We start from the raw sequence: 14,779 nt of genomic DNA on the forward strand, positions 1-14,779 counted from the left end.
GACCCCTGTGGGCTGGCTGAGCAGCTTTGTGGCCCATTGGCGGATGCTTTGGAGGCACTGTGTGCGGGCCGAGTAATGGGCAACACACTGAACGTTCCTTGAGGAGAGCTACATTTCCAGTCCTCGAACGGCCTCAGGACAACATTGCTGGTGAGTGCGAAGTGCCCAGGAAAATTTTGCAATAGCCCTTGTGTGAGCTGCCATGAGAGAACAGTGTGCTTGGAATACTTCGAGGCCTTCGTACCTGAAGTCACTCTGCTCGAGGAGAAAGTCAGCATCTTACCATGCTATGTCGCTCCGGGCACACCCAGCGTGAACACATGCCTGGAAGTAAGGCCCTGAGTTACCGTGCAGAAGCAGAGGCGTGCAGCAGTTTCCATGAGGCGGTGGCCTCTGCTCTGCGTTCCTAGAACGGCAGCACAGTTTTTTGGACACCTAGGAGGCTAGCCTGGGCACCCTGTTCCCGGCAGGAACACTTGAGTAGCCCCAGGCGCACAAGGTTCAGCTAAGCAACGTCCAGACCCGTAGCCCGTTAGAGCCCCTCTGTGCATGCCGGGTGTAGGGAAAGGCACTGCCCTCTCTTTTGGAGCAGCTTAATTTCCTCAGCCCTCGCACACGTTCACGAACACCGTTCTGGTACGTCCCACACGGTGGAGAAATCTTACGTGTTGCCCTAGTCTGAGCTGCACTCAGCGTAACCCTCGTCTTCGCATTCCATCTAACACGTCCTGCCTGAAGTCACCGTGCCTCCTATAGGAAGTCGGCTTGCCTTCTTACTGCAGTTTAAGTCCTGTTCGTCCTGTGGCACTGCAGGCTTTTGAATGTCCTCAGGCCCAGAGGAGCAGCTTTCGGCGTTCCTTGGTTGAGGCAGTTCGCATGATGCAGAACACCCTACTTCGAGAAGTTGAGTCAGGGAAGGAAACACAGGGTAACCTGTGTCTCTTTGGACTTGTTATAAACCACAGGGGTGTATGCTGAGTGTGCCCATGGAAAAAGAGGCCTGCTGGAACTAGCCTTCATTTCCCATTGTGAAGGCAGCGTTCTCGCTGCGTTGAAGCTGCCAGCCAGTCCCTGCTCTTGACAGGACTGTAAACCCTGTAAGAATGCTTCTGGGGAGAAAATGAGTTCGCTCTGTCTAAACCAGGGGCTTGCACGGCCGAGGTGGTGGTCAGCCTGACAAGCTCTAGAGCTAAAGGGAATCGCAACGTGAAAACTTGCCTCCTTGTTATGCCCATAGTCGGCCTGCAGAAAGGGAGGTGTGCAGCTGTGTCCATGAGTTCGTTATAGCTTAGATGCTTTATTTTATAGGAAGTACACGTCTGAGGACACCTGGGCCTCTCGGGTATTCAACATTTCCCCTCCAAGTTCACTGAGTACCTCCAGACCCCTGTGGGCTGGCTGAGCAGCTTTGTGGCCCATTGGCGGATGCTTTGGAGGCACTGTGTGCGGGCCGAGTAATGGGCAACACACTGAACGTTCCTTGAGGAGAGCTACATTTCCAGTCCTCGAACGGCCTCAGGACAACATTGCTGGTGAGTGCGAAGTGCCCAGGAAAATTTTGCAATAGCCCTTGTGTGAGCTGCCATGAGAGAACAGTGTGCTTGGAATACTTCGAGGCCTTCGTACCTGAAGTCACTCTGCTCGAGGAGAAAGTCAGCATCTTACCATGCTATGTCGCTCCGGGCACACCCAGCGTGAACACATGCCTGGAAGTAAGGCCCTGAGTTACCGTGCAGAAGCAGAGGCGTGCAGCAGTTTCCATGAGGCGGTGGCCTCTGCTCTGCGTTCCTAGAACGGCAGCACAGTTTTTTGGACACCTAGGAGGCTAGCCTGGGCACCCTGTTCCCGGCAGGAACACTTGAGTAGCCCCAGGCGCACAAGGTTCAGCTAAGCAACGTCCAGACCCGTAGCCCGTTAGAGCCCCTCTGTGCATGCCGGGTGTAGGGAAAGGCACTGCCCTCTCTTTTGGAGCAGCTTAATTTCCTCAGCCCTCGCACACGTTCACGAACACCGTTCTGGTACGTCCCACACGGTGGAGAAATCTTACGTGTTGCCCTAGTTTCAGCTGCACTCAGCGTAACCCTCGTCTTCGCATTCCATCTAACACGTCCTGCCTGAAGTCACCGTGCCTCCTACAGGAAGTCGGCTTGCCTTCTTACTGCAGTTTAAGTCCTGTTCGTCCTGTGGCACTGCAGGCTTTTGAATGTCCTCAGGCCCAGAGGAGCATCTTTCGGCGTTCCTTGGTTGAGGCAGTTCGCATGATGCAGAACACCCTACTTCGAGAAGTTGAGTCAGGGAAGGAAACACAGGGTAACCTGTGTCTCTTTGGACTTGTTAGAAACCGCAGGGGTGTATGCTGAGTGTGCCCATGGAAAAGGAGGCCTGCTGGAACTAGCCTTCATTTCCCATTTTGAAGGCAGCGTTCTCGCTGCGTTGAAGCTGCCAGCCAGTCCCTGCTCTTGACAGGACTGTAAACCCTCTAAGAATGCTTCTGGGGAGAAAATGAGTTCGCTCTGTCTAAACCAGGGGCTTGCACGGCCGAGGTGGTGGTCAGCCTGACAAGCTCTAGAGCTAAAGGGAATCGCAACGTGAAAACTTGCCTCCTTGTTATGCCCATAGTCGGCCTGCAGAAAGGGAGGTGTGCAGCTGTGTCCATGAGTTCGTTATAGCTTAGATGCTTTATTTTATAGGAAGTACACGTCTGAGGACACCTGGGCCTCTCGGGTATTCAACATTTCCCCTCCAAGTTCACTGAGTACCTCCAGACCCCTGTGGGCTGGCTGAGCAGCTTTGTGGCCCATTGGCGGATGCTTTGGAGGCACTGTGTGCGGGCCGAGTAATGGGCAACACACTGAACGTTCCTTGAGGAGAGCTACATTTCCAGTCCTCGAACGGCCTCAGGACAACATTGCTGGTGAGTGCGAAGTGCCCAGGAAAATTTTGCAATAGCCCTTGTGTGAGCTGCCATGAGAGAACAGTGTGCTTGGAATACTTCGAGGCCTTCGTACCTGAAGTCACTCTGCTCGAGGAGAAAGTCAGCATCTTACCATGCTATGTCGCTCCGGGCACACCCAGCGTGAACACATGCCTGGAAGTAAGGCCCTGAGTTACCGTGCAGAAGCAGAGGCGTGCAGCAGTTTCCATGAGGCGGTGGCCTCTGCTCTGCGTTCCTAGAACGGCAGCACAGTTTTTTGGACACCTAGGAGGCTAGCCTGGGCACCCTGTTCCCGGCAGGAACACTTGAGTAGCCCCAGGCGCACAAGGTTCAGCTAAGCAACGTCCAGACCCGTAGCCCGTTAGAGCCCCTCTGTGCATGCCGGGTGTAGGGAAAGGCACTGCCCTCTCTTTTGGAGCAGCTTAAGTTCTCAGCCCTCGCACACGTTCACGAACACCGTTCTGGTACGTCCCACACGGCGGAGAAGTCTTACATGTAGCCCTAGTTTGAGCTGCACTCAGCGTAACCCTCGTCTTCGCATTCCATCTAACACGTCCTGCCTGAAGTCACCGTGCCTCCTAGAGGAAGTCGGCTTGCCTTCTTACTGCAGTTTAAGTCCTGTACGTCCTGTGGCACTGCAGGCTTTTAAATGTCCTCAGTCCCAGAGGAGCAGCTTTCGGCGTTCCTTGGTTGAGGCAGTTCGCATGATGCAGAACACCCTACTTCGAGAAGTTGAGTCAGGGAACGAAAAACAGGGTAACCTGTGTCTCTTTCGACTTGTAAGAAACCACAGGGTTGTATGCTGAGTGTGCCCATGGAAAAGGAGGCCTGCTGGAACTAGCCTTGATTTCCCATTTTGAAGGCAGCGTTCTCGCTGCGTTGAAGCTGCCTGCCATTCCCTGCTCTTGACAGGCCTGTAAACCCTGTAACAATGCTTCTGGGGAGAAAATGAGTTCGCTCTGTCTAAACCAGGGGATTGCATGGCCGAGGTGGTGGTCAGCCTGACAAGCTCTAGAGCTAAAGGGAATCTCAACGTGTAAACTTGCCTCCTTGTTATGCCCATAGTCGGCCTGCAGAAAGGGAGGTGTGCAGCTGTGTCCATGAGTTCGTAGTCGCTTAGATGATTTATTTTATAGGAAGTACACGTCTGAGGACACCAGGGCCTCTCGGGTATTCAACATTTCCCCTCCAAGTTCACTGAGTACCTCCAGACCCCTGTGGGCTGGCTGAGCAGCTTTGTGGCCCATTGGCGGATGCTTTGGAGGCACTGTGTGCGGGCCGAGTAATGGGCAACACACTGAACGTTCCTTGAGGAGAGCTACATTTCCAGTCCTCGAACGGCCTCAGGACAACATTGCTGGTGAGTACGAAGTGCCCAGGAAAATTTTGCAATAGCCCTTGTGTGAGCTGCCATGAGAGAACAGTGTGCTTGGAATACTTCGAGGCCTTCGTACCTGAAGTCACTCTGCTCGAGGAGAAAGTCAGCATCTTACCATGCTATGTCGCTCCGGGCACACCCAGCGTGAACACATGCCTGGAAGTAAGGCCCGGAGTTGCCGTGCCGAAGCAGAGGCGTGCAGCAGTTTCCATGAGGCGGTGGCCTCTGCTCTGCGTTCCTAGAACGGCAGCACAGTTTTCTGGACACCTAGGAGGCTAGCCTGGGCACCCTGTTCCCGGCAGGAACACTTGAGTACCCCCAGGCGCACAAGGTTCAGCTAAGCAACATCCAGACCCGTAGCCCGTTAGAGCCCCTCTGTGCATGCCACGTGTAGGGATAGGCACTGTCCTCTCTTTTGTAGCAGCTTAATTTCCTCAGCCCTCGCACACGTTCACGAACACCGTTCTGGTACGTCCCACACGGTGGAGAATTCTTACGTGTAGCCCTAGTTTGAGCTGCACTCAGCGTAACCCTCGTCTTCGCATTCCATTTAACACGTCCTGCCTGAAGTCACCGTGCCTCCTACAGGAAGTCGGCTTGCCTTCTTACTGCAGTTTAAGTCCTGTACGTCCTGTGGCACTGCAGGCTTTTAAATGTCCTCAGTCCCAGAGGAGCAGCTTTCGGCGTTCCTTGGTTGAGGCAGTTCGCATGATGCAGAACACCCTACTTCGAGAAGTTGAGTCAGGATAGGAAACACAGGGTAACCTGTGTGTCTTTGGACTTGTTAGAAACCAAAGGGGTGTATGCTGAGTGTGCCCATGGAAAAGGAGGCCTGCTGGAACTAGCCTTGATTTCCCATTTTGAAGGCAGCGTTCTCGCTGCGTTGAAGCTGCCAGCCATTCCCTGCTCTTGACAGGCCTGTAAACCCTGTAAGAATGCTTCTGGGGAGAAAATGAGTTCGCTCTGTCTAAACCAGGGGCTTGCATGGCCGAGGTGGTGGTCAGCCTGACAAGCTCTAGAGCTAAAGGGAATCTCAACGTGAAAACTTGCCTCCTCGTTATGCCCATAGTCGGCCTGCAGAAAGGGAGGTGTGCAGCTGTGTCCATGAGTTCCGAGTCGCTTAGATGCTTTATTTTATAGGAAGTACATGTCTGAGGACACCTGGGCCTCTCGGGTATTCAACATTTCCCCTCCAAGTTCACTGAGTACCTCCAGACCCCTGTGGGCTGGCTGAGCATCTTTGTGGCCCTTTCGCGGTTGCTTTGTAGGCACTGAGTGCGGGCCGAGTAATGGGCAACACACTGAACGTTCCTTGAGGAGAGCTACATTTCCACTCCTCGAACGGCCTCAGTACAACATTGCTGGTGAGTGCGAAGTGCCCAGGAAAATTTTGCAATATCCCTTGTGTGAGCTGCCATGAGAGAACAGTGTGCTTGGAATACTTCGAGGACTTCGTACCTGAAGTCACTCTGCTCGAGGAGAAAGTCAGCATCTTACCATGCTATGTCGCTCCGGGCACACCCACCGTGAACACATGCCTGGAAGTAAGGCCCTGAGTGCTGTGCAGAAGCAGAGGCGTGCAGCAGTTTCCATGAGGCGGTGGCCTATGCTCTGCATTCCTAGAATGGCAGCACAGTGTTCTGGACACCTAGGAGGCTAGCCTAGGCACCCTGTTCTCGGGAGGAACACTTGAGTACCCCCAGGCGCACAAGGTTCAGCTAAGCAACGTCCAGACCCGTAGCCCGTTAGAGCCCCTCTGTGCATGCCGGGTGTAGGGAAAGGCACTGCCCTCTCTTTTGGAGCAGCTTAATTTCCTCAGCCCTCGCACACGTTCACGAACACCGTTCTGGTACGTCCCACACGGTGGAGAAATCTTACGTGTAGCCCTAGTTTGAGCTACACTCAGCGTAACCCTCGTCTTCGCATTCCATCTAACACGTCCTGCCTGAAGTCACCGTGCCTCCTACAGAAAGTCGGCTTGCCTTCTTACTGCAGTTTAAGTCCTGTTCGTCCTGTGGCACTGCAGGCTTTTGAATGTCCTCAGGCTCAGAGGAGCAGCTTTCGGCGTTCCTTGGTTGAGGCAGTTCGCATGATGCAGAACACCCTACTTCGAGAAGTTGAGCCAGGGAAGGAAACACAGGGTAACCTGGGTCTCTTTGGACTTGTTAGAAAACACAGGGGTGTATGCTGAGTGTGCCCATGGAAAAGGAGGCCTGCTGGAACTAGCCTTGATTTCCCATTTTGAAGGCAGCGTTCTCGCTGCGTTGAAGCTGCCAGCCATTCCCTGCTCTTGACAGGACTGTAAACCCTGTAAGAATGCTTCTGGGGAGCAAATGAGTTTGCTCTGTCTAAACCAGGGGCTTGCATGGCCGAGGTGGTGGTCAGCCTGACAAGCTCTAGAGCTAAAGGGAATCTCAACGTGAAAACTTGCCTCCTGGTTATGCCCATAGTCGGCCTGCAGAAAGGGAGGTGTGCAGCTGTGTCCATGAGTTCGTAATAGCTTAGATGCTTTATTTTAAAGGAAGTACACGTCTGAGGACAACTGGGCTTCTCGGGTATTCAACATTTCCCCTCCAAGTTCACTGAGTAACTCCAGACCCCTGTGGGCTGGCTGAGCAGCTTTGTGGCCCATTGGCGGATGCTTTGGAGGCACTGTGTGCGGGCCGAGTAATGGGCAACACACTGAACGTTCCTTGAGGAGAGCTACATTTCCAGTCCTCGAACGGCCTCAGGAGAGCATTGCTGGTGAGTTCGTACTGCCCAGGAAAATTTTGCAATAGCTCTTGTGTGAGCTGCCATGAGAGAACAGTGTGCTTGGAATACTTCGAGGCCTTTGTACCTGAAATCACTCTGCTCGAGGAGAAACTCAGCATCTTACCATGCTATGTCGCTCGGGGCACACCCAGCGTGAACACATGCCTGGAAGTAAGGTCCTGAGTTGCCGTGCAGAAGCAGAGGCATGCAGCAGTTTCCATGAGGCGGTGGCCTCTGCTCTGCGTTCCTAGAACGGCAGCACAGTTTTCTGGACACCTAGGAGGCTAGCCTGGGCACGCTATTCCCGGCAGGAACACTTGAGTACCCCCAGGCGCACAAGGTTCAGCTAAGCAACGTCCAGACCCGTAGCCCGTTAGAGCCCCTCTGTGCATGCCGGGTGTAGGGAAAGGCACTGCCCTCTCTTTTGGAGCAGCTTAATTTCCTCAGCCCTCGCACACGTTCACGAACACCGTTCTGGTACGTCCCACACGGTAGAGAAATCTTACGTGTAGCCCTAGTTTGAGCTGCACTCAGCGTAACCCTCGTCTTCGCATTCCATCTAACACGTCCTGCCTGAAGTCACCGTGCCTCCTAGAGGAAGTCGGCTTGCCTTCTTACTGCAGTTTAAATCCTGTACGTCCTGTGGCACTGCAGGCGTTTGAATGTCCTCAGTCCCAGAGGAGCAGCTTTCGGCGTTCCTTGGTTGAGGCAGTTCTCATGATGCAGAACACCCTACTTCGAGAAGTTGAGCCAGGGAAGGAAACACAGGGTAACCTGTGTCTCTTTGGACTTGTTAGAAACCACAGGGGTGTATGCTGAGTGTGCCCATGGAAAAGGAGGACTGCTGGAACTAGCCTTGATTTCCCATTTTGAAGGCAGCGTTCTCGCTGCGTTGAAGCTGCCTGCCATTCCCTACTCTTGACAGGTCAGTAAACCCTGTACGAATGCTTCTGGGGAGAAAATGAGTTCGCTCTGTCTAAACAAGGGGCTTGCATGGCCGAGGTGGTGGTCAGCCTGACAAGCTCTAGAGCTAAAGGGAATCTCAACGTGAAAACTTGCCTCCTTTTTATTCCCATAGTCGGCCTGCAGAAAGGGAGGTATGCAGCTGTGTCCTTGAGTTTGTAGTCGCTTAGATGCTTTATTTTATAGGAAGTACACGTCTGAGGACACCTGGGCCTCTCGGGTATTCAACATTTCCCCTCCAAGTTCGCTGAGTACCTCCAGTCCCCTGTGGGCTGGCTGAGCAGCTTTGTGGCCCATTGGCGGATGCTTTGGAGGCACTGTGTGCGTGCCGAGTAATGGGCAACACACTGAAGGTTCTTTGAGGAGAGCTACATTTCCAGTCCTCGAATGGCCTCAGGACAACATTGCTGGTGAGTTCGAAGTGCCCAGGAAAATTTTGCAATAGCCCTGGTGTGAGCTGCCATGAGAGAACAGTGTGCTTGGAATACTTCGAGGCCTTCGTACCTGAAGTCACTCTGCTCGAGGAGAAAGTCAGCATCTTACAATGCTATGTCGCTCCGGGCACACCCAGCGTGAACACATGCCTGGAAGTAAGGCCCTGAGTTGCCGTGCAGAAGCAGAGGCGTGCAGCAGTTTCCATGAGGCGGTGGCCTCTGCTCTGCGTTCCTACACCGGCAGCACAGTTTTCTGGACACCTAGGAGGCTAGCCTGGGCACCCTGTTGCCGGCAGGAACACTTGAGTACCCCCAGGCGCACAAGGTTCAGCTAAGCAACGTCCAGACCCGTAGCCCGTTAGAGCCCCTCTGTGCATGCCGGGTGTAGGGAAAGGCACTGCCCTCTCTTTTGGAGCAGCTTAATTTCCTCAGCCCTCGCACACGTTCACGAACACCGTTCTGGTACGTCCCACACGGCGGAGAAGTCTTACGTGTAGCCCTAGTTTGAGCTGCACTCAGCGTAACCCTCGTCTTCGCATTCCATCTAACACGTCCTGCCTGAAGTCACCGTGCCTCCTAGAGGAAGTCGGCTTGCCTTCTTACTGCAGTTTAAGTCCTGTTTGTCCTGTGGCACTGCAGGCTTTTGAATGTCCTCAGGCCCAGAGGAGCAGCTTTCGGCGTTCCTTGGTTGAGGCACTTCGCATGATGCAGAACACCCTACTTCGAGAAGTTGAGTCAGGGAAGGAAACACAGGGTAACCTGTGTCTCTTTGGACTTGTTAGAAACCACAGGGGTGTATGCTAAGTGTGCCCATGGAAAAGGAGGACTGCTGGAACTAGCTTTGATTTCCCATTTTGAAGGCAGCGTTCTCGCTGCGTTGAAGCTGCCTGCCATTCCCTACTCTTGACAGGTCTGTAAACCCTGTACGAATGCTTCTGGGGAGAAAATGAGTTCGCTCTGTCTAAACCAGGGGCTTTCATGGCCGAGGTGGTGGTCAGCCTGACAAGCTCTAGAGCTAAATTGAATCTCAACGTGAAAACTTGCCTCCTTTTTATTCCCATAGTCGGCCTGCAGAAAGGGAGGTATGCAGCTGTGTTCTTGAGTTTGTAGTCGCTTAGATGCTTTATTTTATAGGAAGTACACGTCTGAGGACACCTGGGCTCCTCGGGTATTCAACATTTCCCCTCCAAGTTCACTGAGTAACTCCAGACCCCTGTGGGCTGGCTGAGCAGCTTTGTGGCCCATTGGCGGATGCTTTGGAGGCACTGTGTGCGGGCCGAGTAATGGGCAACACACTGAACGTTCCTTGAGGAGAGCAACATTTCCAGTCCTCGAACGGCCTCAGGAGAGCATTGCTGGTGAGTTCGTACTGCCCAGGAAAATTTTGCAATAGCTCTTGTGTGAGCTGCCATGAGAGAACAGTGTGCTTGGAATACTTCGAGGCCTTTGTACCTGAAATCACTCTGCTCGAGGAGAAACTCAGCATCTTACCATGCTATGTCGCTCCGGGCACACCCAGCGTGAACACATGCCTGGAAGTAAGGTCCTGAGTTGCCGTGCAGAAGCAGAGGCATGCAGCAGTTTCCATGAGGCGGTGGCCTCTGCTCTGCGTTCCTAGAACGGCAGCACAGTTTTCTGGACACCTAGGAGGCTAGCCTGGGCACGCTGTTCCCGGCAGGAACACTTGAGTACCCCCAGGCGCACAAGGTTCAGCTAAGCAACGTCCAGACCCGTAGCCCGTTAGAGCCCCTCTGTGCATGCCGGGTGTAGGGAAAGGCACTGCCCTCTCTTTTGGAGCAGCTTAATTTCCTCAGCCCTCGCACACGTTCACGAACACCGTTCTGGTACGTCCCACACGGTAGAGAAATCTTACGTGTAGCCCTAGTTTGAGCTGCACTCAGCGTAACCCTCGTCTTCGCATTCCATCTAACACGTCCTGCCTGAAGTCACCGTGCCTCCTACAGGAAGTCGGCTTGCCTTCTTACTGCAGTTTAAGTCCTGTTCGTCCTGTGGCACTGCAGGCTTTTGAATGTCCTCAGGCCCAGAGGAGCAGCTTTCGGCGTTCCTTGGTTGAGGCACTTCGCATGATGCAGAACACCCTACTTCGAGAAGTTGAGTCAGGGAAGGAAACACAGGGTAACTTGTGTCTCTTTGGACTTGTTAGAAACCACAGGGGTGTATGCTGAGTGTGCCCATGGAAAAGGAGAACTGCTGGAACTAGCCTTGATTTCCCATTTTGAAGGCAGCGTTCTCGCTGCGTTGAAGCTGCCTGCCATTCCCTACTCTTGACAGGTCTGTAAACCCTGTACGAATGCTTCTGGGGAGAAAATGAGTTCGCTCTGTCTAAACCAGGGGCTTGAATGGCCGAGGTGGTGGTCAGCCTGACAAGCTCTAGAGCTAAAGGGAATCTCAACGTGAAAACTTGCCTCCTTTTTATTCCCATAGTCGGCCTGCAGAAAGGGAGGTATGCAGCTGTGTCCTTGAGTTTGTAGTCGCTTAGATGCTTTATTTTATAGGAAGTACACGTCTGAGGACACCTGGGCCTCTCGGGTATTCAACATTTCCCCTCCAAGTTCACTGAGTACCTCCAGACCCCTCTGGGCTGGCTGAGCAGCTTTGTGGCCCATTGGCGGATGCTTTGGAGGCACTGTGTGCGGGCCGAGTAATGGGCAACACACTGAACGTTCCTTGAGGAGAGCTACATTTCCAGTAGTCGAACGGCCTCAGGACAACATTGCTGGTGAGTGCGAAGTGCCCAGGAAAATTTTGCAATAGCCCTTGTGTGAGCTGCCATGAGAGAACAGTGTGCTTGGAATACTTCGAGGCCTTCGTACCTGAAGTCACTCTGCTCGAGGAGAAAGTCAGCATCTTACCATGCTATGTCGCTCCGGGCACAACCAGCGTGAACACATGCCTGGAAGTAAGGTCCTGAGTTGCCGTGCAGAAGCAGAGGCATGCAGCAGTTTCCATGAAGCCGTGGCCTCTGCTCTGCGTTCCTAGAACAGCAGCACAGTTTTCTGGACACCTAGGAGGCTAGCCTGGGCACGCTGTTCCCGGCAGGAACACTTGAGTACCCCCAGGCGCACAAGGTTCAGCTAAGCAACGTCCAGACCCGTAGCCCGTTAGAGCCCCTCTGTGCATGCCAGGTGTAGGGAAAGGCACTGCCCTCTCTTTTGGAGCAGCTTAATTTCCTCAGCCCTCGCACACGTTCACGAACACCGTTCTGGTACGTCCCACACGGTGGAGAAATCTTACGTGTTGCCCTAGTTTCAGCTGCACTCAGCGTAACCCTCGTCTTCGCATTCCATCTAACACGTCCTGCCTGAAGTCACCGTGCCTCCTAGAGGAAGTCGGCTTGCCTTCTTACTGCAGTTTAAGTCCTGTACGTCCTGTGGCACTGCAGGCTTTTGAATGTCCTCAGTCCCAGAGGAGCAGCTTTCGGCGTTCCTTGGTTGAGGCAGTTCGCATGATGCAGAACACCCTACTTCGAGAAGTTGAGTCAGGGAAGGAAAAACAGGGTATCTTGTGTCTCTTTGGACTTGTTAGAAACCACAGGGGTGTATGCTGAGTGTGCCCATGGAAAAGGAGTCCTGCTGGAACTAGCCTTGTTTTCCCATTTTGAAGGCAGCGTTCTCGCTGCGTTGAAGCTGCCTGCCATTCCCTACTCTTGACAGGCCTGTAAACCCTGTAAGAATGCTTCTGGGGAGAAAATGAGTTCGCTCTGTCTAAACCAGGGGCTTGCATGGCCGAGGTGGTGGTCAGCCTGACAAGCTCTAGAGCTAAAGGGAATCTCAACGTGAAAACTTGCCTCCTGCTTATGCCCATAGTCGGCCTGCAGAAAGGGAGGTGTGCAGCTGTGTCCATGAGTTCGTAGTCGCTTAGATGCTTTATTTTATAGGAAGTACACGTCTGAGGACACCTGGGCCTCTCGGGTATTCAACATTTCCCCTCCAAGTTCACTGAGTACCTCCAGACCCCTGTGGGCTGGCTGAGCAGCTTTGTGGCCCGTTGGCGGATGCTTTGGAGGCACTGTGTGCGGGCCGAGTAATGGACAACACACTGAACGTCCTTGAGGAGAGCTACATTTCCAGTCCTCGAACGGCCTCAGGACAACATTGCTGGTGAGTGCGAAGGGCCCAGGAAAATTTTGCAATAGCGCTTGTGTGAGCTGCCATGAGAGAACAGTGTGCTCTGAATACTTCGAGGCCTTCGTACCTAAAGTCACTCTGCTCGAGGAGAAAGTCAGCATCTTACCATGCTATGTCGCTCCGGGCACACCCAGCGTGAACACATGCCTGGAAGTAAGGCCCTGAGTTGCCGTGCAGAAGCAGAGGCGTGCAGCAGTTTCCATGAGGCGGTGGCCTCTGCTCTGCGTTCCTAGAACGGCAGCACAGTTTTCTGGACACCTAGGAGGCTAGACTGGGCACCCTGTTCCCGGCAGGAACACTTGAGTATCCCCAGGCGCACAAGGTTCAGCTAAGCAACGTCCAGACCCGTAGCCCGTTAGAGCCCCTCTGTGCATGCCGGGTGTAGGGAAAGGCACTGCCCTCTCTTTTGGAGCAGCTTAATTTCCTCAGCCCTCGCACACGTTCACGAACACCGTTCTGGTACGTCCCACACGGCGGAGAAGTCTTACGTGTAGCCCTACTTTGAGCTGCACTCAGCGTAACCCTCGTCTTCGCATTCCATCTAACACGTCCTGCCTGAAGTCACCGTGCCTCCTAGAGGAAGTCGGCTTGCCTTCTTACTGCAGTTTAAGTCCTGTTCGTCCTGTGGCACTGCAGGCTTTTGAATGTCCTCAGTCCCAGAGGAGCAGCTTTTGGCGTTCCTTGGTTGAGGCAGTTCGCATGATGCAGAACACCCTACTTCGAGAAGTTGAGTTAGGGAAGGAAACACAGGGTAACTTTTGTCTCTTTGGACTTGTTAGAAACCACAGGGGTGTATGCTGAGTGTGCCCATGGAAAAGGAGGACTGCTGGAACTAGCCTTGATTTCCCATTTTGAAGGTAGCGTTCTCGCTGCGTTGAAGCTGCCTGCCATTCCCTACTCTTTACAGGTCTGTAAACCCTGTACGAATGCTTCTGGGGAGAAAATGAGTTCGCTCTGTCTAAACCAGGGGCTTGCATGGCCGAGGTGGTGGTCAGCCTGACAAGCTCTAGAGCTAAAGGGAATCTCAACGTGAAAACTTGCCTCCTTTTTATTCCCATAGTCGGCCTGCAGAAAGGGAGGTATGCAGCTGTGTCCTTGAGTTTGTAGTCGCTTATATGCTTTATTTTATAGGAAGTACACGTCTGAGGACACCTGGGCCTCTCGGGTATTCAACATTTCCCTTCCAAGTTCACTGAGTACCTCCAGTCGCCTGTGGGCTGGCTGAGCAGCTTTGTGGCCCATTGGCGGATGCTTTGGGGGCACTCTGTGCGGGCCGAGTAATGGGCAACACACTGAAGGTTCTTTGAGGAGAGCTACATTTCCAGTAGTCGAACGGCCTCAGGACAACATTGCTGGTGAGTTCGAAGTGCCCAGGAAAATTTTGCAATAGCCCTTGTGTGAGCTGCCATGAGAGAAGAGTGTGCTTGGAATACTTCGAGGTCTTCGTACCTGAAGTCACTGTGCTCGAGGAGAAAGTCAGCATCTTACAATGCTATGTCGCTCCGGGCACACCCAGCGTGAACACATGCCTGGAAGTAAGGCCCTGAGTTGCCGTGCAGAAGCAGAGGCGTGCAGCAGTTTCCATGAGGCGGTGGCCTCTGCTCTGCGTTCCTAGAACGGCAGCACAGTTTTCTGGACACCTAGGAGGCTAGCCTGGGCACCCTGTTCCCGGCAGGAACACTTGAGTACCCCCAGGCGCACAAGGTTCAGCTAAGCAACGTCCAGACCCATAGCCCGTTAGAGCCCCTCTGTGCATGCCGGGTGTAGGGAAAGGCACTGCCCTCTCTTTTGGAGCAGCTTAATTTCCTCAGCCTTCGCACACGTTCACGAACACCGCTCTGGTACGTCCCACACGGCGGAGAAGTCTTACGTGTTGCCCTAGTTTGAGCTGCACTCAGCGTAACCCTCGTCTTCGCATTCCATCTAACACGTCCTGCCTGAAGTCACCGTGCCTCCTAGAGGAAGTCGGCTTGCCTTCTTACTGCAGTTTAAGTCCTGTACGTCCTGTGGCACTGCAGGCTTTTGAATGTCCTCAGGCCAAGAGGAGCAGCTTTCGGCGTTCCTTGGTTGAGGCAGTTCGCATGATGCAGAACACCCTACTTCGAGAAGTTGAGTCAGGGAAGGAAACAAAGGGTAACCTGTGTCTCTTTGGACTTGTTAGAAACCA

Source organism: Phocoena phocoena, chromosome 13, assembly GCF_963924675.1.
Source record: "Phocoena phocoena chromosome 13, mPhoPho1.1, whole genome shotgun sequence".
Classification (NCBI taxonomy): Eukaryota; Metazoa; Chordata; class Mammalia; order Artiodactyla; family Phocoenidae; genus Phocoena; species Phocoena phocoena.